Consider the following 24,413-nt stretch of genomic DNA (forward strand, 5'->3'; position numbering starts at 1 on the left):
ACTAGGGCTTATTTTCGGGGTAGGGCTTATATTGCAGCCACCCTGGAAAATAACACTAGGTCTTATTTTCGGGGTAGGTCTTATTTTCGGGGAAACGGGGTATACACACACACACACACCCAGCCTTCTGTGCTCATGTTATACTTCAGTTCTGCTTCCTGTTTCTAGTGTGGCACAGTAAAGGCTCATGCACATGACCTATTAAGGTAGAAAACCGCCCACATCGTTGAATTTCTGCAGCAGGTAAGGCCAATATGTGAAAATTTTACTACAGCGCTATTAAATTAATAATTATATGAACACCTTATAAACAACCAAATAATACAGCCGCTATCTGAGTGATACCAAATCAGAAATAATAAACCGTGAAAAATATAGATGCGCTGAAATTAACTTATAAAGTGAAAACTTACAAAACTAATCAGGGAGAAAACTCCATAAACTGTGAATGAATGTGATATCCGGTTCACAATAACCATAAACCAAGTCCTCAAAAAATGTGCACAGTAATCAAGCCAATGTGTCCCAATTAGGAAAATCACACAATGCCTTCCTTCACTAGGAACTGCAGATCCCAGCACTTAACTGCTGACAGTTCGGTGAGCAGGCACTCAAAGGTAGATATATGTGGAAAAGAAAGAAAAAGACCTCATTGCGCAGCACATCAAAAACAAATGGATAATGTGATTCGATACATAGGCAGTTACACTCACGAATCCCCGCTTGTTAAAAGCATGAAACGCCGCTCAGTTTGCAGTCTCCTCAATTCGATCCGATGGGCTCGGATTCGATCATAGGCTCCTCCCTACGCGTTACGTCACAGGCACGCGACTTAATCATGGGTTCCTACTTGGTAGAGGATGGCTTATGCTTATATAGCCACCTCGCTGTCAGCGTGTCATTGGAGTGAGCAGCAGAGGGAAAAAACAAAACATCATTGTGGCAACAAAATGTATTCACATAGCGGTATTCTATGTGAACATAATGCGGATGCATAGATGAACATAAAGTTTAATACATATACTATATTTAAAAATTCACATAAAAGCTGAATATTAAAGCGGGAGTTCACCCATTAATCTATTTTTTCAAACAATCCCCTTAGATTAATGCTCGTTTTGTCTAGGGGAATCGGCTAGTTGTTTTAAAATATGAGCTGTACTTACGGTTTACGAGATGCATCCTCTCCGTCGTTTCCGGGTATGGGTCTTTGGGAGCGGGCGTTCCTTCTTGATTGACAGTCTTCCGAGAGGCTTCCGACGGTCGCATCCATCGCGTTACTAGTAGCCGAAAGAAGCCGAACGTCGGTGCGGCTCTATACTGCGCCTGCGCACCGACGTTCGGCTTCTTTTTCGGAAAATCGTGACGCGATGGATGCGACCGCCGGAAGCCTCTCGGAAGACTGTCAATCAAAATAGGAACGTCCAGTCCCGCAGCCCATACCCGGAAGCGACGGAGAGGATGCATCTCGTAAACCGTAAGTACAGCTCATATTTTAAAACAACTAGCCGATTCCCCTAGACAAAACGAGCATGAAGCTAAGGGGAAAAAGTATATTAAATAAAATCCCTCTAGTGGCTATGTACCAAACTGATCATTTAGTACCATGGAGAAATAACATACCATACTATTTGTTATCTCAACCGAAAAATATCAGATTAAAAATATCAGATTAAAAATATATTAAATTACACATGTGCACCCACACTAATAAATATATATAAAACCATCATTATATAATACATATGTCAAATGGGACCCAAGGAAATTAATATAGTTAAAACATTTTTTTTTACCCTATAAGTATTGAGTATCACGAAATTATTATATTATTAAAAAATATAATATTAATAAATAAAATACAAGGGGGATTAGAAATCAGAAATGAAACAATTTAAATCAAATTCAATGTTCAGGCCATTGGGACATAAGGTCTGCATCTCATGTATCCAGCGAGACTCGGATTTACTCAGTTCCCTTATTTTGTGACTCCCTCTCCAATGTGGAGTATATTTAGCAATGGCCCAAAATTTCATTTCCTTAGGATTATTATGATGACACAAATCAAAATGTCGAGACACATTGTGTTTGGGGAAGGCTTTCTGTATGTTTTGGACATATTCCCTGATGCGTTTCCACATCGGACACTTGGTGCGTCCCACATACTGAAGTGAACAAGAGCACTCCAAAACATAAACCACACCCTCAGTCCTGCAGGTAATGAGATCCTTTATGTTATATTCTTTCTTTGTTGCTGTGGATATGAATTTGGAACATTTTTGTCCATTAAAATTAGTCTGCTTACATGCGAAGCAACGTTTACACCGGAAAAATCCCTTACCCTGGTAGAAGGTAAGTAAATTATTTCTCACCGGTGGGTCAGGAATGTTTTTTGCTACCAAATCTCTCAGAGTTGGTGCTCTCCTGTACACCACCCTTGGGTAACTAGGTAAAATTCCCTGTAATTGTCTGTCTGCTTTTAGTATTGGCCAGTGTTTCTTTATGATTGCTTCAAGTTGCTTATGTTGGGTATTATAATTTAAAATAAGAGGTAATTCATTTTCGAGCCTGTTTTGCTTGATTTTATCTTGTATTAGGGAGGTCCGTGGGATTTCATATACCTTTAGATATTTGTTCCTGTATAAAGTCCTTATTATAGCCTTTATCAATGAATTTTGTTCCAATCATTTTTGCTTGATCCAGGAATGCCTCAGGGTCTGAACAATTTCTTCGGATCCTCAGCATTTGACCCTTGGGTATATTGATTAGCCAAGGGTCATGATGACAACTATCTACAGGGATGTAGCTGTTTCTTTGAACCGGCTTGAAATATGTTTTGGTTTTTAGATGTTGATTCTCCATGTTGATCTCCAAATCAAGAAACTGAATAGTTTTACTACTAATAGTGTAGGTAAGCTTAATATTCTTCTGATTACAATTTAATTTTTTCAAAAAATTGGTTTAGGGAATCCTCATCACCTTTCCAAATGATGAAGCAGTCATCTATAAATCTTCTGTAGAGTGTCAGCTGTTCAGGCATATTCTCATATATGGACGACTTTTCCCACTCAGACATGAAAACGTTAGCTACACTTGTTGCATTCTTCGCACCCATTCCTATACCGTTGATTTGCCGATAAAATTCTGATCTGTGCCAGAAATAGTTGTGCTGTAGCCCATATGCCAAACATCTCAAAATGAATCGTTTTTGTTTAGATATGAGATGACTAAAGCTGTTCAATGCCCATTTTGTAGCCCCAATGGCTTCCTCATGATTTATAACAGTATACAATGATGCCACATCTGCTGTGGCTAACAGATAACTGCAATCAGGTTCCATCACTGTACTCTCAAGAATTTGTATTAGATGCTTCGTGTCCAGAGGTACGCCCTTGTTTGGGGCACTAGTGGCTGGATGAATTTGTCCACATACTCCCCTAGACGTGAGTTGATAGATTGGATACCATTTATAATGGGTCGTCCAGGAGGTTTTTCAGGATCATTGTGGACTATGGGGACTGTATATATAATGGGTACTCTGCAAACATCCGGTATCAAATATTTAGTTTCTCTTTTATTCAAAACACCTTTTTCTCTTCCTCTGTAGATAAGTTTGGCTAACTCTTCTTTGTACTCTCCTGTAGGGTTGGATCGTAATTTAATATAGGTATTAGTGTCCTCCAATTGTTTGGCCAATTCCTCATAATAATAATCCTTAGATAGGACCACAATGGCCCCACCCTTATCGGCAGGTCTTATTATAACTTCTTTATTTTCTTCCAGCAACTTAATACCCTTATGTATAGCCATAGGTAAGGCCAAGTGTTTCCAGTCACTCTGAATGGAATCACTTGCATGTGATTGTACACAGAGCCATTACCTGTGGTTAGAAAAAGAAGTGATCTCTTGGGCTTGAATCCATTCTCTTCCTGTCCATGGCTGATCAGAAACACAGGCCTGTGCCTGCTGCTGAATTATGCTAATATGGGTGGTGTATAGCCTACATGGCCATGTGCGGCGTCCGCTTTAGTCTACAGTGCTTTTTTCTCTGTTGTCTGTGCAGATAAAACCGTTAATGTGTGTAATTGGTTGTTTGCCTGGAGTGCTACTTCAAGAGATAATGTTCTTGAGGCGATTTAGTTTGCATTTGTAGCGCTATGCAAGTTACTCACTCACTCACTCATAATCTAATGGAGTAGTTGGGTACAGGCAAAAATACTAAAGTAGAACTACGACCATGGACATTTACATGAATACATATTTCTAACAAACATTAAAGCCGTAAACAAGATCTCTCTGACCTCTGTAGCTGCAGATACTGTAGAGCAATTCAATGTGAAAGTTTACAGCAGAAACTTCTTCTTTCGCTATCATTTTACTTTCAGTAACTTTTTTTGTTATCCTAACTTGACAGCCTTCTAATCTCTCCAATGTAAACAGTCACACCATTAACCACTTGCCTGCTGGGCACTTTTCCCCCCCCCCCCCCTTACTGCCCAGGCCAATTTTCAGCATTCAGCGCTGTCACACTTTGAATGAAAATTGTGCGGTCATGCAACACTGTACCCAAACAATAATCAAGCTTTCTTTTGGTGGTTTTTAATCGCCACTTTTTTTTTTTTTTTTTTTTTTTGCTAAATAAACAAAGACCAACATTTTTGGGAAAAAAATAACTTTTTGATAGTTTTTTCTTTTTTTTTATAAGATTTTGCAAACAGGTAATTTTTATCCTTGACTGATGTGATTCGCTTATGAGGCAGCACTGGTGGACACTGATGTGGCAGCACTGATGAGGCTGCACTGATAGGTGACACTGATGAGGAGGCACTGTTGGGACTGCATTGATAATCAGGACACTGATGATCAGTGTACATGTCCTTTTTTAGAGAAGCTGGTTATCGGCTCTCTTCTCCTCTCCTAATGCTGTCAGCATGCGGAAAGGAATGCCGATAACCAGCTTCTGTTTACATCTGTGATCAGCTGTGATTGGACACAGCTGATCACGTGGTAAAGAGCCGCTGATTGGGGCTCTTTACCTAAATCTGTGAGCAGCAGTAATCAGAGGGCACTCCCCCCCCCCCCTCCCCTCCAGTGGGCATGATCACAGGGGGCTGTTCCAATGACGGCTTTTCCAGAACTAGCTGTCTGCGCTGTAGCTGTCATTTGGCTATAGTGCAGTTAAGAGGTGAGAGTGCAGACTTGAATAACTTCACTTCTCCTCCATGTGACTTTTATGGATGAATTGTTCCACAGCCTCATAAGGTGCTGAGGTTAGTGAGAGTGTATCCTAAGCTTCTTTACTGCTTGTTAACAGTGTATAACTATTTGAATGGTCATAGACCTTTGCAAACCTATTTTTAATTCCCAGGTAGACCAGTTACTTGGGTGCATTAGGGCTTTGTTAGACTAACGATCCTCTGACTTGTGGCAACATGCCGGTGTTCAGGATTGATAAATACAACACTTGTCTGCTTCTACGGCAGCACTCCTATGCTAACCAAAATGCTGCACAACCTTTTTCACCAGCAAGCGAGCAGCAGGGGAGTGACACCAGGTTTGTCCAGCGAGGAAGAAATGCAAAGGAAGCAGGTGAGTGGCATTTTTGCTCTCCCAGCAAGTTGTAGCCAGCTGCAGGATTGCTGCCTTAGGCTGGGTTCACACTGCTACACTACTTTCATCCTACTTTGCTCTGTGTTCAATGTTTCCCTATGAGAGCGTCTTGTAGCGTCCTACACAAGTCGGTCCGACTTTGAAAATGCTCCCTGTACTACTTTTGGTCCTACATTGATCCTACTTCAGGCCCATTGAATATCATTGAAGTCGGACCAAAGTAGTATCCTGTTCATGAAAGTAGGATGGATGTAGGACCAATGTAGGATAAATGTAGGACCAATGTAGCAGAGCAAAGTAGGATGAAAGTAGTGTAGTAGTGTGAACCCAGCCTAAAGCTGGTCATAGACGGTTCAAATCTTGTCCGGTTCCTGCTTAAACCAGACAAGATTAAGGCTGGGTTCACACTACTACACTACTTTCATCCTACTTTGCTCTGCTACATTGGTCCTACATTTATCCTACATTGGTCCTACATCCATCCTACTTTCATGAACAGGATACTACTTTGGTCCGACTTCAATGATATTCAATGGGCCTGAAGTAGGATCAATGTAGGACCAAAAGTAGTACAGGGAGCATTTTCAAAGTCGGACGGACTGGTGTAGGACGCTACAAGACGCTCTCATAGGGAAACATTGAACACAGAGCAAAGTAGGATGAAAGTAGTGTAGTAGTGTGAACCCAGCCACAAACCATGTACGAGTAGGCTAATTAATCAACTTGGATACAACCAGCCTGCCAGATTTTACATGCAATTATTGCAAGCAGCTGTTACTGTCTGTGTTGTTCGAAATTTGCTCTGTGTATGGTCTGCCTAAGTTTCATCAACTGGGCTAATTAAGAAGCAGCATATTGATTGTATAAATTTTCCTTAAAAGATGCAAAGTTATAAAGACTTTGTTCTATTTGTCTTTATTTATAACATGAACTGTTTAATATGGTTTCATATTTCCTCAAAAGTGAATTTGATACGGTAGTGAGAAAACTGATCTTGATGAATTGGCTGTGTATATCGGCAAACATTTCCACAAGGCAGGAAAACTAACCATTCAGTATCTCTAGACGTTCTCGGCATTGCAGATAACTTTGGCCCCTCCAGTCTGGAATTGTTTCACGTAAAATGCTAATTGGCAGCAGCTTATGCAAATCAAAACTTTGACAAAAGTAACCAGAAGCGCAAAGCATAGCATGGGCACAATAACAACCCACTGGAGACCCCAGAATGAATCCTTTTGCAGAACAGTTAAAAAATTCCTTTTAATGCTGACACTTCTGGGCTGCCTTTCAGTACTTCAGTTTGTTAATGGATTTCTTATTTCATCAGGGTAAGTGTTCATAGCAAATGATTGTGTGTGTGTGCCTTTTGAACTGCTCATTTCACCAACGTTCTCCTATAACTGCAATGAAGCCATAGCAGCAGATTAACTTACAGAAGCACTGATAGAAACAGCTTATGCAAACAGATCTACATGGGTTCATGCCTAAGGATACATAATCAGGATTATTTTTTAATTGAAAACAAAAATACTTGAGGGATTTGTTATAATCCTTTGCAGCAAAATGTCCTAAATATCTTCCATTTAAGAAGTATAGTAATGAAGCCATATAGCTTGGTATTCTTCCAGCGTGTCAAACGCCATGGTTGTTTTACTCCTATTCTCTGATGGGTGTTTTTTTTTTTTTTAATTGACCTGAAGAATTGGGCTTTGTTTTGATGTGACTATAGAAATCTCATGGCTAAATGATGGAGGAGGAAATTTCTATAGATTAACGTATGGAGGCTGCAATTTCTGACTTGAAAAGGCTAGTTCCCCCGAGTTTCTCTTACCTTAACCTACAGTGGTTAAAGGAAACCTGTATCGGGAAGAAATGAAGATAAATACTGTATATACTTGAGTATAAACTGAGGCACCTAATTTTCCCACCAATTAAACTCGGAAAACGTATTGACTCAAGTATAAGCCTAGGGTGTCCATCTGCATGCCTCACTGTGCCCATGACTAGACTGACGTTTAACATGGGAGTCTATGGAGGGGGGGGCCGGCTTAGAAAAATCAGTGCTCCCCACCAACAAACTTTGCACACTTGTAGAGGAGAAATGAGGGCTACACGTGTGCCAAGGTCCAGGGGACCTACGACCGGCCGGTACCGGGTCCCCAAAGAAATTACTGTTAAACATGGGAGTCTATGGAAGGGGTGCCCGACTTTGAAAAATACGTCCCCTGGACAACAAACTTTGCACACTTGTAGAGGAAGAGTGGGGCTACATGTGTGCCAAGTTTGGGGGGACCTATGGCCGGCCGGTACCAGGACCCCAAAGTCCGGGAGATCAGGCGCAGAAAGGTGACTCGAGTATAAGCCGAGGGGGGCATTTTCAGCAAAAAAAAATGTGCTGAAAAACTTGGCTTATACTCGAGTATATTCGGTAGGTAATAGGCATCTTAAACTACTACTCATAGCCCTGCTCTAACTAAAATACTTGCCAGACCAGGTGTTCCTCAAAGAATTTCATATGCAAATCGTGCATATTAGCATATTGGTATGTAGGCAGGGCAGGAGGCCTACCTACCAGTGTTTTGATCAGTGCATGCCTCCTTGTGTGAGGAGAAGCTGTGCTGGTCCACTGCATACTCATGCATGATCATGCCACTTATGTAGACACATAGATTTTCTTTGACGCAAATCTGTTATCAAACTTTCAAAACTTCTCAGGGTGTCTGAAAAGAGTCTCCTCCTCTGATTATAGTTGTGCTCATAAGTTTACATACCCTGGCAGAATTTATGATTTCTTGGCCATTTTTCAGAGAATTTGAATGATAAGACAGAAGCTTTTCTTCCACTCATGGTTAGTGTTTGGCTGAAGCCAAACTGGGTTTACTCTTTTTAAATCCTAATGAACAGAAACTAGCCAAATGACGCTCATCAAAAGTTTACATACCCTCGTGATTTTGGCCTGATAACAAGCACACAAGTTGACAAAAAGGGGTTTGAATGGCTATTAAAGGTAAACATTCTCACCTGGGATCTGTTTGCTTGTAAATAGGGTGTGTGTATAAAATGCCAATGCGTTCCTGGACTCCTGACAGACCCTTGCATCTTTCATCCAGTGCTACACTGACATTTCTGGATTCTGAGTCATGAGGAAAGCAAAAGAATGGTCCAAGGATCTTTGAGAAAAGGTAGTGGAATTGTATACAGGAAAGGGATATAAAGAGATATCCAAGGAATTGAGAATACCAATCAGCAGTGTTCAACCTCTAATCAATAAGTGGAAAATGAGGGGTTCTGTTGAAACCAAACCACGGTCAGGTAGACAAACTAGAATTTCAGCCACAACTGCCAGGAAAATTGTTTGGGATGCAAAGAAAACCCCACAAATAACTTCAGGTGAAATACAGGACTCTCTGAAAACATGTGGTGTGGATGTTTCAAGAGGCACTTGAAAGATGGGCTGCATGATCTAATCGCCATTACTACGCAAATGCCACAAAGTATCCCGCTTACAATACGCCAAACGGCACATAGACAAGGCACAAATTCATTTGGAGTGATGAGACCAAAATTTTGCTTTTTGGCCACAACCATAAATGTTTAATTTGGAGACCAGGCCTATGATGAAAGCTACATCATTCCTACTGTGAAACATGAAGGTGGAGCGCTGATCTTTTGGGGATGTGTGAGCTACAAAGGCACAGGAAATTTTGGTTAAAATTGATGGAAAAGTGAATGCAGTATGTTATCAAAAAATACTGGAGTAAAATTTGCATTCATCAGCCAGGAAGCTGCGCATGGGACGTACTTGGACATTCCAACATGACAATGATCCAAAACACAAGGCCAAGTCGACCTGTCATTGGCTACAGCAGAATGAAGTGAAAGTTCTGGAGTGGCCATCTCAGTCTCCTGACCTCAATATCATTGAGCCACTCTGGGGCGATGTCAAATATGCAGTTCATGCAAGGCAGCCCAAGAATTTCCAGGAACTGGAGGCTTTTTCTCAAGAGGAATGGGCAGCTTTACCATCTAAGAAGATAAAGAGCCTCGTCCACAAATACCGCAAAAGACTTCAAGCTGATGTTAAGAATTGGGGTATGTAAACTTTTGATCTGGGTCATTTGGGTAGTTTCTGTTGCCATTACGAATTAAAAAGAGTAACCACAGTTGATTTGATAAATGGCTTCAGCCAAACACTAACCATCAGCGAAAGAAACTTCTTTTTTTTTTTTTTTTTTTTATCATTCATATTCTCTGAAAAAATGGCCAAGAAATCATAAATTTTGCCAGGGTATGTAAACTTATGAGCACAGCTGTATGTAGTAGGGTGTCCTCCCTATATGTATTTGAAGGTTTAACTTTTGATTGAAGAGTTTCTTTAATTTAATTTGATAATTGACCGCTGGGTGGGCTCATGCTATAGTGTGCAGGTATGCACATTATGGCACACTTATCGTGCAAGTGTGCCCTTCTCCTGTGTTTTGGAATGCAGGCTCTGTCCCATGCCATCTATGCGGCTTCCAGGTACCCAGATATCCTCTGTAGCTACTTACTTTAAGCCTGGGTTCACACTATTGCGATGCGGCAACCAGTGCGATTTCAGTGGCAGTTCCCGCAACGCATCTCTCCTGCAGGCAGTGCACAATGCCCTCTGCAAACCGCTGCGGGTGTCAATACAAAGTTAATGACACCCCCAGATCGGTTCGCAGAGCACAATGCGACCTGTGAATTCGGACAGAAATCGGATTAAATGTGGGTGTGAACACCCATTTGATCCGATTCCAGTGTGTGGGGGAGGTTATTATTATTATTTTTAATTTTTTTTGTGCGAATCCAATGCGAGTGCACGATGCACAGACGTTGCATGTGATCGGCACAGCAATGTGGTGCAAATCACATGTGATGACTGTGTTCAATAGTGTGAACCCAGGCTCAAGGATTAGAAGACAGGATCATATAGTACACCCATGCACTAGATTGTGGTTTTTAACTCACTAGTTAAAGAGGGAGTAAAGGCGGATTTTTCCTACAAAAAAAAAAACCCTGCAAGAAAAAGGCATAATAAGCTAGTATGCATAGCATACTAGCTAATTATGAATGACTTGCCTGAGATCGAGGACCCCAGAGCGCTTCTCGTTTCCCCTCCACCGCCATGCTTCTTCTGTGTATTGCCGCTGTGATTGGCCAAAGCGCCGATGACGTTACTCCCTTTCATTTTTGCGGGACCGGCATAATCCCAATCATAATGGGATGCTCAGTGCGCCTTCGCCGATGCGTGCTGTAGACATCGGTGCAGGGTTTTCTGCAAATATCTCTTTAACCGTGTAAGTTAAGGAGATATTTCTTGCACCTACAGGTAAACCTTAATCTAGGCTTACCTGTAGGGCCAAGTGGACTGTAAGGGTTTACAACCACTTTAAGTTACCTACTGCTCGCTTGATTAAAGCGGAGGAAGGAATGGTGCATTTTACAGGAGACCCAGAGCACATGCCACTGGTGCCCAGAACTAGCAATGCCACTGTTCTCCTTCCTGCACACTCACCCACACTGTTCCCCAAATCTGGAGCATACAAGAAGTTGTTCCACTTTCAATTTACAGTTTTACCTTTTATAATAGCCAGGGGAGATTGACATATACTGTATTGGCTTGCTTGGTAATTCTACTGCATTTTGTGTACATCAGCGGTAACGCACAGTTTGAACAGTAATGTTTTTAACGAGGCTTTTATTCTGAGAGTTTACACTGTTTTTTATTTTTGCAGCATATGAACCTCTGGTGTGTGAAGCTTACTGGAGGGTTGTTGGATTTCTCTTGGATGAATTGAAGCAGCCTTGTAAGCTGGTGCCTGCCTCTGAGCCATGGCAAAAGTTTAATTCTACCTTTCTGGCAGCCTCCTGTGCAAAGTTTTCATCTCTCACCCCACGCACAAAATGGTCTCTTATTAGAGAATCCAAACTGCTGCCAAATTTACAGTCCAATGGCAACCTGGGCAATTCAGCATTATATTCTGAGATGCTTTCACTTGGCAATTGTTTTTTTCCTGTTAAACGAAAATGTCTACAGTATCAAAACAAGCAAGCTAAATGCGATTTTTTCAGAAATGGAATAATTCCCTTAAACGACCAGTCGTTTGCTTTATTAGGAGCCACAAGGGAGTGATTAATGTAAATCATCTTAGGTTCTATGTCACCCTCAGCAGCACAGCACACATCTGAACAGGATCAGTTACAGTATTCGCTTCTAGGAAGAAATTTGGCCTTTCACCATACGAGTCCCATGATGTTTAGAAACATTAAATTCCTCGATATATCCCACAGAATTCACACCGCTAAGAGTTCAGTCATTAATACAGGATTCACTGCATCAGGATTACCTGCATGACTTCATGGCAAGATGCAAACATAATTGCAACATTTTCTCTTTCCTATCCGATCAGTTAAATGGGTGGCGTGTTTATCTTCCATTACAATCTTCAAAATGTGTCTTCGAGCTAAACATGCAAAAGTAAAAAAAAAAAAAAAGTGTCTCTTCTTTAAAAAAAACACATATATATCTATATATATATATATATCTATATATATATATATATATATATATATATATATATATACATACATACATACAATGTGAAATAATAAATACAAAGATGCTGTATTTATAATTCCAGCCAGGACAGTGGGGCTCTAGGCTAACTCAATAGCTGAAGCTCAAATTATAAATGACACTGATTTATCTCCCCACATCTATCCCCTAACAGGCGATAAAGTAAAACATCTCATGCAAATTCCCCAGTTAGTGCAAAGAACTAATACTAAGTTATAACTCGGGCACCCGGTTGCACTTGCATAAGCCTACGCTGGACCAGCTAGGGAGGGGCTAATCCCCTGAGTATCCAACCACACTTGCCAAATAGAAGAAAAAAAATGTTGTACAATATTATTCTTTTAATTCAATTTCTTCCAGATCATGAGAGAGTTAAAGCGGAGGTTCACCCAAATAACATCTATATAAGACCAAATTCTTTATACTTCTTCTTTTTTTTTTTTTCACATCAAAGTTTATTGAGAAGAAAATTGAGTGTACATACACAAATGAAAATCAGATCAATGACAATTTCTCATACAACCTTATGAGTCGGCTAAGTTAAACATATATATCATATTGCATTGTAAGGGAGGCATGCGTGGCTAGCATAGACCGGTCCAAGACCACGCCCTGGGCCCAGGCGGTGTGTGAGATTGTCCCTTACAGAAACTTAAAATTGTTCCGAATGGCACTGAAATATAAAAAGGAAAGTAGAAGAGGAGCTAGAAAGGAAGAAAGGCAGGGGGTAGTAAAAGAGAAGAAAGTAGGAAGGGTGGTGAGATTCTGCATGTAAAATCATTATTACACAGTGAGTAGTAGTTACGCAAGTACAGCAATGACTGCGATTTGGGTAAGGCAACTGGCAGTGGTCTTTCATCTATGACTAAGAAAATGCTCGTATTGGTCTCAAGTCAAGTAATCACAGTGGTGGGTGTAGCAGTGGACCAGGTGTAGAGGAAAACAGAAAGAAGACAAAACAGAACAGCTGAGGAGTTCCATAGTTCTCACCTCAGCCATTCAAAAGTAGCTCATATTCTTTCGAGTATCTAAAGGCAAACCAAGGAGACCACGTCTTGTGGTATCTTTCCACGTTCTCTGTGGACTGGGCTGCAGTGTCCTCCATCTCACATATGTCAGCGACCTTACACAACCAATCTGAAACAGTGGGGAATTTGTGGATTTCCAGTGCAGTGGAACCAATGACTTGGCCGCATTTAGTAAGTGTCTGGACAAAGATTTCTTATAGGACCTGAGGGAGAGATGTGAGATGTGCAAAAGGCAACATGCTGCATCAAGGGAAAGCTTGGTCTCCGTGATTTGCCTCACGACCTCCCTAACCTTTAACCAGTAAGGCGTTATCATATCACACTGCCACCAGATGTGTAGTAGAGTTCCCTTCTCCCTATGGCATCTCCAACACCTGTCTGGAGATTGGGGGAACCATCTGTTAACTCTTTCCGGCGTGGCGTACCACTGTGTTAGGAGCTTGTATGCAGAATTCTTTATACTTCTAACATGTACAGTAGGCACTTTTTTTTTTTAGGCTGTACATACCTTATTATCGCTATTTTTAATCCGGCTTCCGGGTACTCACTCCCGCGAGAGTAGGCGTTTCTATGCTGAGCCGCAATGTAATCTGGGAATTTGCCCAGATGATTGATGTCCTTCAGAAAAAGTTCCCCCCGGCGGATAAGCCCCCCCCCCCGTATTGCGTAGGCGCGTCACGAGAGTCACGGAGTTTCCGAAAGAAGCCAAACTTGTAGAGCCGCGAGTTAGCTCTACACTGCGCCTGCGCACCGACTAGGAGCCGTGCAGAGCTGACTGCGCTGGCGCCGTATAGAGCTGACTCGCAGCTCTCCATGTTCGGCTACTTTCGGAAACTCATCATGCCTTGTTTATTATGTTTTTGGAAAGCCTCATGGATCATGGAATGGTCAACTAGTGATAAAGTAGAATAACGAACTTGAGTCTGCAAAGCGTGTTTAAGTTAAAGGGGTTGTAAAGGTTCAGTTTTTATTTTCTCAATAGGTTCCATGAAGCTAGTGCATTGTTGGTTCACTTACCTTTTCCTTCAATTTAACAATGCACTAGCTTAAAGGAACCTATTTAGAAAATAAAAAACAAATATTTACAACCCCTTTAAGTTCAATTTGGTTTTATATCTAAACTTATTGAAACTTACTATTGGCTGTCCAACGCCAGGGTTCTCTCAGAATCCAGAAGTCTTGCAGGCGATGACTTTGATGCAAAGGGACCGCTGGGTACTGGCTGGTGTGTGCACATCTGTGTTGCTTGATTACCGGCCCCCTTCAACCAAGGGTGCCGGAAAGAGGACCTTGACACCGACTTAGGGGAGTAAAAAAACCTGCACAAGGTATTGAAAGCAAACTGCAGAATAGGTTGGGGAGGCAGGTTGTTGTCTCATCTTCTGAATTTCTAGGTCTTTTTTTCAGGCGTTGTCGTGGTTAGGGTTGATGGAGGAGAACTTGCTGTGTTAAGTCCATACTGTAACGTTAACCTATTATTTTCCTAAAATGAGAAAAGCATATAAAGTATTCTTTTTAAATATTACTGGTTGTGTAACACAGTAAGAGAATATCATTTTTCCGCAGCATCCCGGATCTGTGAAATTATTTGACTCTCTGTTGCAGATAACATAAAAGAAGGAACACTGGTACCCTACCTCGATGATATCGAGTGTTCCATCAGGGTCTGTTAGATACATGTCTATGGCCATCTACAATGACCCATTACTTTCACTATAAGATGGCTGCAGAGCCATCATCCCACTTCTGCCTATCACAGCTACACCGTCACACCTCTGTTTATTATTATGGGAAGCAGTGAGGTGTAACTCCTTTTTAAAGCCGAGTAGGGACTGATAAACATGCCATTAATGTTGTCTCTACACGCTGTGCTTCTGAATGAACATTTCTAACAAGTCTGGATGCAAGTGCTATTTTTTTTTTAATGGAAGAAATACAATTCTACTCTGACCTCTCATTTGTCTTTTGTGCTCACACAATGTGTTTTGATTTAAACGTGTTCTTGATTTTGCATTTAAATTAACAGAACATGAATGTTTCGGATCTGGCAACAATGTGGTCACTGAAGAGCTTGTTAGTAATCACATGTATTCTTGAAATCTCCATTTTATAATTGGGGCAGTAGGCCCACGGTTTTGGTTCTAGAAGTACTAAGAAAGTATAGAATAAGAGGTATCTGAATTGTGGACATGTTTCACTGATCATGCCCAGAATAGAAAGCTACTCAAGGGTCTCACTTACTCTAGAAATACATATATTGTGTGTGTGTGTGTGTGTGTATATATATGTATATGTATATATATATATATATATATATATATATATATATAAAACCTCCTCTGTATATATGTGTGTGAAAGTAATCAGCTTAATGTATATCATTTTATTAATGCAGGGTTACATTTCAAACACATTGGGGGAATTAAAGGCTATGTAAACCCAACATTTAATATGCCTAATGCCAAGGCTGGTGCAAAGATTTTTTGACACCCTAGGTGAAACCTAATTTTGCCGCTCTCATTGGCTCCACCCCTGACTCCACCCATTTGCCCTGCCCATGTGACTGGAGGTGGCGCTATACAGGAAGAATCGGCTCTGCTTCCTCTAGCGCTGGCTCCAGTGCTGCACTGCGCCCCTAATTACACTACCTGTCAGAAGGAGCAGCTGCCTGAGACTGAGTTACATGCTGCAAACACAGAGGGAAACCAGTGGCCGGGTGCCCCTAGGCAGCAGTGCGCCCTAGGTGGTTGCCTGGTTTGCCTAGTGGTAGCACCAGCACTGCCTGATACATGCCTGCTGTACCATATACTTGTATTGAAATGTATCCCATTCCCTTTGTATTACTTCCCTGGTTTACCTGCAAGACCCTCTGATTTCCTATTAAAAACTGAGCATGCTATATCAGTGTTTCTCAACTCCAGTCCTCCAAGGCGCCCCAACAGGTCATGTTTTTAGGATTTCCCCTCAGATGAAACGGCTGTGGTAATTACTAAGGCAGTGAAACTGATCAAATCACCTGTGCAAAATAATGGAAAGCCTGAAAAACATGACCTGTTGGGGCACCTTGAAGACTGGAGTAGAGAGAACACAGTGTGGTCAGTTCTCTAGTTATTCTGGGAACTCTGCCCGCTCTCCTGCAATATGTCCTGACTCCTCCCCCATACAGCTTTTCACTGGGAAGTTTAGTGTGTTGCTGTTTCTCCTTCCCCAATTCTTATGCAACTAAAAACAGGGAGGTATATGATCACTTATAAAGAAAAGGTATTTGTAATGTTTTTTTTTATTGCTATACACAAATGCTTGGTCTTTTATTTCTATTTTAAACTGAATGTGTTATTTTACAAGGTGATAGTTTACAATTGCTTTAACCTGTTGCTGCCTGCGCTATAGCCAAATGACGGCTACAGCGCAGGCTTACTTTGCCGTGAGGGCATCTATTGATGTCCTCCCATGATTGCGCCCTCTGCAGCACGCTCTGTGATCGCTAATTCATAGCGGCCCTTTACTACATGATAAAGAGGATAGTAATTCTCGTGTATGAATACAGAGGTCAGTCAGCCCACAAAACCTTAAAATACAATAGGATGAATTCAATCCGAGAAGTGTGGCTCCTCTAGTGGGACTTTAAATTAGGCGACTGTGTAACCTCATATATAATGTCCTGGACTCTGAACTGTCCTTTAAGCCCCATGTTCAATCACTGTCCAAATCTTGCCGCCTCAACCTCCGCAACATCTCCAAAATACGCCCCCTTCTAACCAATGACACCACAAAGCTCTTAATTCACTCCCTGGTCATCTCTCGCCTTGATTACTGCAACTCCCTTCTCATTGGCTTACCTCTGCATACTCTAACCCCCCTTCAGTCCATCATGAATGCTGCTGCCAGACTCATCCACCTTACCAAACGCTCTGTCTCTGCTTCCCCTCTCTGTCAATCCCTCCATTGGCTTCCACTCACCCAAAGAATTAAATTCAAACTACTAACTACTACCTACAAAGCCATCCACAACTCTGCCCCCAGCTACATCACTGACCTAGTCTCTAAATACCAACCTAATCGTTCTCTTCGCTCTTCTCAAGACCTCCTACTCTCTAGCTCTCTCATCACCTGCTCCCATGCTCGTCTCCAGGACTTCTCCAGAGCCTCTCCAAACCTATGGAACTCCTTACCCCAATCTATCCGCCTATCTCCTTCTCTACTAGCTTTTAGAGGATCCCTGAAAACCCTCCTCTTCAGAGAAGCCTATCCTACCCACACCTAACAACTGTATTTGCATTTGAGTCCATCTGATCATCCCCCACAGCTACTACCCTTTGTTCCACTTGACCCTCCCTTCTAGATTGTAAGCTCTAACGAGCAGGGCCCTCTGATCCCTCCTGTATTGAATTGCATTGTGACTGTACTGTCTTCCCTGATGTAAAGCGCTGCGCAAACTGTTGGCGCTATATAAATCCTGTATAATAATAATAATAATAATAATAATAATGGTATATCAAAAGATCCTTTATAAACATTTTATTGAAAAAGATGAACAAATGCTACAGAAACACATGAAAGACATATCTAAGCAACAATGGGAAACCAGCACAATGCACTGATAACAATTGTACAGTGATAGTAACAATACATGAACCAATTCTGTCAGAGAACATCGGACAGAAAGGAACCCAACGTTTCTAGGTTGTGTAGGGGTAGAACCTCTTCTTCAGGGGTGGGTAGTTGCACTAAGACAACAATGGTATCTAATCAGCAAAAGAAGAAAACATAAAAAAAAAAAAAGAGAAAGACAACAATTATAAGAGCAAACCAAGTACCCAATGTTCATCATGCAAACATAACCACATATGTGAAAAATATCCTTATTACTAACCAAAAGCGCAGAATATGCGTGTTAGTCAAGCATCAGTAGCAAATTTTAAAAACAATAAAGACTGTATTAACAGGTGATCAAGGCTGATGGCTTTTTTTTCAGCGTGAGGAGAAAAGAAGAAAGCCAATAACGGGCTTGTGTTAAAGGGACATCGGCACTGATAATCAGGGCACTGATTATCAGTGCAGTCCCACCCGTGCTGCCAATCGGTGGCCATTCGTGTCACTTATCAATGCCCATCAGTGCAGCCTACCAGTGCAGCCTCATTAGCACACATCAGTGAAGGAGAAAAATTACCTGTTTGCAAAATCTGACAGTTTCTTGTGCCATCATAATGGAGCAGGAAGCTTAGTTACCTCCTTATCATGTTTCTATATACTGTATGATTGGGTGAGTTGGAGCAATATCTGACCAAAAGAGTAGGAATGTTTTACTGTAAATTTCCTGCCCTCGGTTTGTTGCATTGTAGGATGCTTAACATTGTCTCAAATAAAAAGGAAGCTATATGAAGATCACATAGTGCTGTGTTAAATGCAAAGCACATAGAGACACCACAGACAAGTAGGACAGAAGTGGAACCCCATTCCATAAAACATGACTCCACGTAAATGACTTTTTGACTAACGGCGCATGCGCCGTCCGTGAAAGTAACCCAGTGCCCATGCTCCAAATGAACCCGCAAAAAGCCAATGCTTTCGACGTGAACGTAAATTACGCATATCCCCATTTACAGACGACTTACGCAAACAACGTAAAATTTTCAAAATTCGACGCGGGAACGACGTCCATACTTAACATAGGATACGCCTCATATAGCAGGGGTAACTATACGCCGGAAAAAGCATAACGTAAACAACGTAAAAAAATGCGCCGGTCAAACGTTTCTGAATCGGTGTATCTACCTAATTTGCATATTCGACGCGTAAATATACGGAAGCGCCACCTAGCGGCCAGCCTAAAATTGCAACTAAGATACGATGGCGTAAGAGACTTACGCCGGTCGGATCTTAGTCAAATCTATGCGTAACTGATTCTATGAATCAGGCGCATAGATACGACGCCGCACACTCAGAGATACGACGGCGTATCTGGAGATACGCCGTCGTATCTCCTACCTGAATCTACCCCATAGTGTTTGTATCTCTACATGCCATACTGTATGTGTTGATTGTGTGTATATATAGGCTTTGCTTTCTGATTTGTAATGCTTCCAATTGATTTTAATTTACTGCACCTTTCTCTTATTGCCAGGTTAGAGCTGATTGCAAACAAGGCACTCTCTAGATCTCTTTTTGACTTAAATCATATATTGGGGGTTAATCAAGGAGGCTATATGCCGGGGGGATTACAGAATTCGAACAAACATGTAAAATTGAATAATACTTAGATTTTTTTAAAGTGACACTAAACTCTAGTTAAAAAGAAAGGTATGTATTTTTAACACAAACTTTCAGCCTCCTAGAAATTTTTTATTTGAGAGTATAATAATAACCTGAATTGTGGTTGATTGATGGGACTTTAGCATAGTTAGGAAGCTTTTCCCGATATCCATACCGCTTCGGTAAACTTTCGTTGGTCATCTGGAACAAAAAAAGCTGGTGCAGAGTCAAATGGGTTGCATAGCACATCTTTTTAGGTTATTTTGCAAGCATTTTACTTCATTGCAGATACCTGTTTCTGTTCTTGATAATGAAATCGGGAGGGGAGTTTCCTAAAAGTAAGGTCTGAGTAGTAGGATTAGTCAGCTTTAGGGTCTGTGTCAATGGGCATCAATGGCAATAGTCTAATGTGAGTTTGAGACAAATATCATTCAGCCTTCTTTGACAGGAACAGCTGACCTGCTTCAAATGGGATTAGCTATCACATAGACTTATATGGGAATGGAAGACTCCAGCATTCATTCATACAGACCAGATCCATGGAGAGAATCCCATGAAAGGCAGAAGGTTCAGTGTAGTCTATCTAGGGAGATGCCTGAAGTTATACCTCAAGCCCTAACAGTGAACATTTTGGGGAGCCCTGTACAGGTTTGCCCCACTGGGCACAGGTCCAAATTATTACCAAATATAAACCTATATACTCTCACATGTACTGGACATAACATGTATTATTTTTAAAAATAATTCCAGCTTAAATAATGTTTTTAAAAACAATCCTTACTACCTGCAATGTTTTTTTTAGACCCATAAGACTGAATATTTAGCTAAACTTGTTCATTGACTACATATTGGCCATTTTTTTTCCTGACAATCTAGCATTGTGAGAGTGGCTACATTGCTGCCATCTAGTGGTAAATTTTAGGAGTTGTCTATGTTTTTTTTTTTTTTACGTTCAATACATTTTTATTATTATCAAATTTTTTAGACGAACATACATGTAACATACATATACTTATTATTATATGTTGATGACGAGATAATGGTAAAAGCACAAAAATGATATTACAAGTAGAGCAAAGAACATTTAAGTTACCATATCAAATATTATATAAGAGAAGAAAAAAAAAAAGAAAGAGAAAAAAAAAGAAAAAAAAGGGAAGAAAAAAAAAAAAGATTCCAGAGGGAAAGGGGAAAATAGTGAGAGGGAGTGGGGGTGGCGTGCTCCTATTCTAGACGGCCCACTACATCTATAAAGTAGAGTGGAGTGGACCGACGTGTTATACTAAACAAAAATTTTAGGTAGGTTCAACCTAGATTTTAACTTATCTGAACTGGAATAATGCTTCCATACACTCCAAGTAGAGAAGAAATTGGCATAGGTGTCAAGGGATTTAGCCTGTAGTTCCTCCATAAGCATGATATTGTTCATCTTGCATACCCATTCGGCTAAGGTCGGGGGGATAGGGGATTTCCAATGTCTCGGAATCAATTGTCTGCCACCACTCAAACTAAATTTTAAGAGGGTATCTTTTTCAAACCTAAATGAACCTGGAAGAATGGAGAGGAGAGCTATAAGAGGGGAAGGAACAAGCGGTTTATCATAGAGCTCTACATAAGTCTTAAAAATGGAATCCCAAAAAGGGCGGATTAAGTCGCACTCCCACCATATATGACAATACGTACCTATGGCTGTGTCGCATCTCCAGCAAGAGTCAGAAGCGGATGAGAACATGGTCCTGATGGTGACCGGAACACAATACCACCTTGACAATATTTTATAGTTCTTTTCTTGAGCATAACTTGAGATGGAGGACTTGTGTGTATAGAAAAAGGATTTACGCCAATCTGCCTCGCTAATATCTCTACCTAGCTCCTCCGACCAAGCTGCAGTAAACCTGGGTAAGGTTTTATGTGTGTGGTCCAATATCAATTTGTAAATCTGGGAGAGAGTATGTAGCGGAATGTCTGGGAGCGAACAAAGTTGCTCAAAGTCAGTCAGAGGTCTATGTACCTGGCCAGTATCATGAAGTGTTTTACAATACGTTGAGAGGTGTAGCCGGGTAAGCCAAGTTACCCCGTGACGAGGCGGAAGATTTAGAGGAAATGAAAGTCCCTGAGGAAGCGCCAACAAAGTGGTGGGCGGTAGGCCAAGAAGCTCTCTCATAATCATCTATGGTCGAGATTGATCTGCTTTCTGGAAGAGCAGGGTTGTCAAACAACGAAGTTAAAGGACCAGGATCGGTGGAGAGAGCATATACCTCCCTCTTCCGATACCAGATGTCCAAAGCATCTTTGGTCAGAGGGGACAACCCCATTTGGGACCTATATGTCTTAGCATATCCCCATAGGAGAGCCCAGATGTCTACAGGTGACAACTCCTGCTCCACCATAGTGGAGATTTTACACGATGATCGAGGAAACCACTCCAAGATTCGAGAGAGTATTGCAGAGGTGTGATATACTTCAAAATCAGGAAGACCCGTTCCTCCGTTCATAGCGGGGGAGCATAAGAGTTTATGTTTTAATCTTGGGCGGTTTCCCCTCCAAACAAACCGAATAGCCATCGAACAAAGTGATCGAAAGAAAGCAGACGGAAGAGCTATCGGAAGTGTCTGAAATAGATATAATACTTTTGGTAAAACATCAATTTTTAACACATTCATACGCCCAAACCACGATATAGGAAGGTCTATACGATCCTCCATGAGGCGTCTAAGTTTGGTTAATAAAGGGCCATAATTCAATGTATAAACCTCTGATGACTGTGCAGGGATTGCAGTTCTTAGGTAGGAGATAGAGCTCTCCCGCCATTGAAATGAAAAATTTGATTTAAGAGTATTAAGAGTCGATTGGGGTAAGGATACATTTAAAGCTTCTGTTTTGGTTAAATTTAGTTTATAATTGCTAAGTCTACCAAACCTAGCAAGTTCTTGCAGGATGGATGGGATACTGATATGTGGCTGGGTAACGTAAAGGAGCAGGTCATCTGCGTACAGGGAAAGTTTACAATGAGACGATGTAGTTTGTATTCCTCTTATACTAGGATTTGTTCTAAGTGCCTGGGCGAGATGTTCTATGACAAACGCAAAGAGGGAAGGGGATAAGGGGCAACCTTGTCTGGTACCGTTCCCTATTGATACCGTTTCTGACTGAACACCATTTACCAATACTGTTGCAGAAGGGGAAGTATATAGAGACATAATGCGGGAGAGCATCTTTGGTCCCAGCCCGATTTGTATAAGAGTGGCTTGCAAAAATGTCCAACTGACCCGATCGATGTTTTTTTTAAAGAAAGTTTTGCTATTACAGTTGTTAGTCTACTATCATATATAACATGAATAAATACATGGTTACTTTAATTTTATAATGCATGGTGCCATAATACAAATTTTATATGCTTTTTATTTATGCATTGGGGCTGGTGTCAAACAGTATGCTATGTCCTGTCATAGAATGACAACACTCAGTGTCTGCAGGAAAAGGGTCTGCACATACATGCCCTAAACTAGAAACTGATGTGCTGATACAGCATGCCTGCAACACGTGGCCATACCTCCAAACTTTTTGAGATGGGAATGAGGGACACCTTTCAGCAAAAGGAGGATTATAAAAAAATATGATTAGTTAAACCCATACGTGCTTTTTTTTTTTTTTACCATTACTAGTCCTTTATACTGGCTTTTAAAATGTACAGATTCAGCAATTTAGAAATTGGATGAAAGGGTTAGCACTGGGAAACACTTTTTGAAAGATAAATAGTGCATTTTATATACAACAATATGGATCAGACCAAAATGAGGGACAAATGAGGAAGACAGAGGGACATTGTTCCAAATCAGGGACAGTTGGGAGCTATGAACGTGGCAGCGGTTTCAAGTGGGAGAAGGAGCACAAGGGAACATTTGTACTCTAGAAGTATGTAGCCATGTCACTGCGTAGGGACTTGCAGCAGTGGCTACAATGCAAATAAACAGCAGAAGTAGTCTGATGCCGTACTAGTGTAATAGATAAATCACGATAACTTGTGCAACAATACGTGTAAAATATTTTAAGACACATAGAAACCTCCTGAAGCAGTTCTTCTAGGTGACGTTATTTCCACTTTGGCACACGCTGAGATACCAGAACAACGGTGCTTCCTGGTTCTACTATATGCAAAGAATGCCTATTCTAAATGTAGGTGCACTGTTTTTTTTATTATTATTTAAATAAATACAGTATTTCACTATGGAAGCTTCCCCCCCCCCCTTTCCATGCGTATGTTACCTATTGTGTGATGATGTGGGCAACTGGGTTTCCCAGGGAGACCGTGGTGGAGAGATTTTCAAAGTACTTGGAATAGGTTCCCCAGGAGTTCTATTAAAGGGGTATATATATATATATATATATTTTTTAAATAAACAACGTGGCCCCGAACCTGGTCTTCTGGGGTCCCTCGGCAGCTGTCTCAGCTCCTCCCCGCAAGAATTAACCCCCTTCATGGGAGCTCTCTCCCATGGAGGTTAGTTCTTGCGGGCGCGCTCCTGTGATAGAGCCGGTGGCCATAGACGCTCACTGTACCATTTGGCCCCGCCCCCGGGGAATGCGTCATTTGATGTGATTGACAGCAGCGCAAGCCAATGGCTGCGCTGCTATCAATCCATCCACTCTAGCCAATGAACGACCAGACTGAGCTGAGAAGAGAACGTCGGGGGCGAGTGCAGCAGGTGAACAGGCTCAGGTAAGTAAAACGAGGAGGCCGTAAGTGTCAAATGTTTTTTCACCTTAATGCATAGAATGCATTAAGGTGAAAAAACATGAACCTTTACAACCCCTTTAAGCGTGGCACAAGAAGTCGTTGATTCGTGATTCTGATTCTGGTGAGTTCAAGCTGAAGCTGGAGTCACCCAGGGAGTGCACAAATCTTCTGTGTGTGTGTGTAA

Source organism: Rana temporaria, chromosome 2 (genome assembly GCF_905171775.1).
Source record: "Rana temporaria chromosome 2, aRanTem1.1, whole genome shotgun sequence".
Classification (NCBI taxonomy): domain Eukaryota; kingdom Metazoa; phylum Chordata; class Amphibia; order Anura; family Ranidae; genus Rana; species Rana temporaria.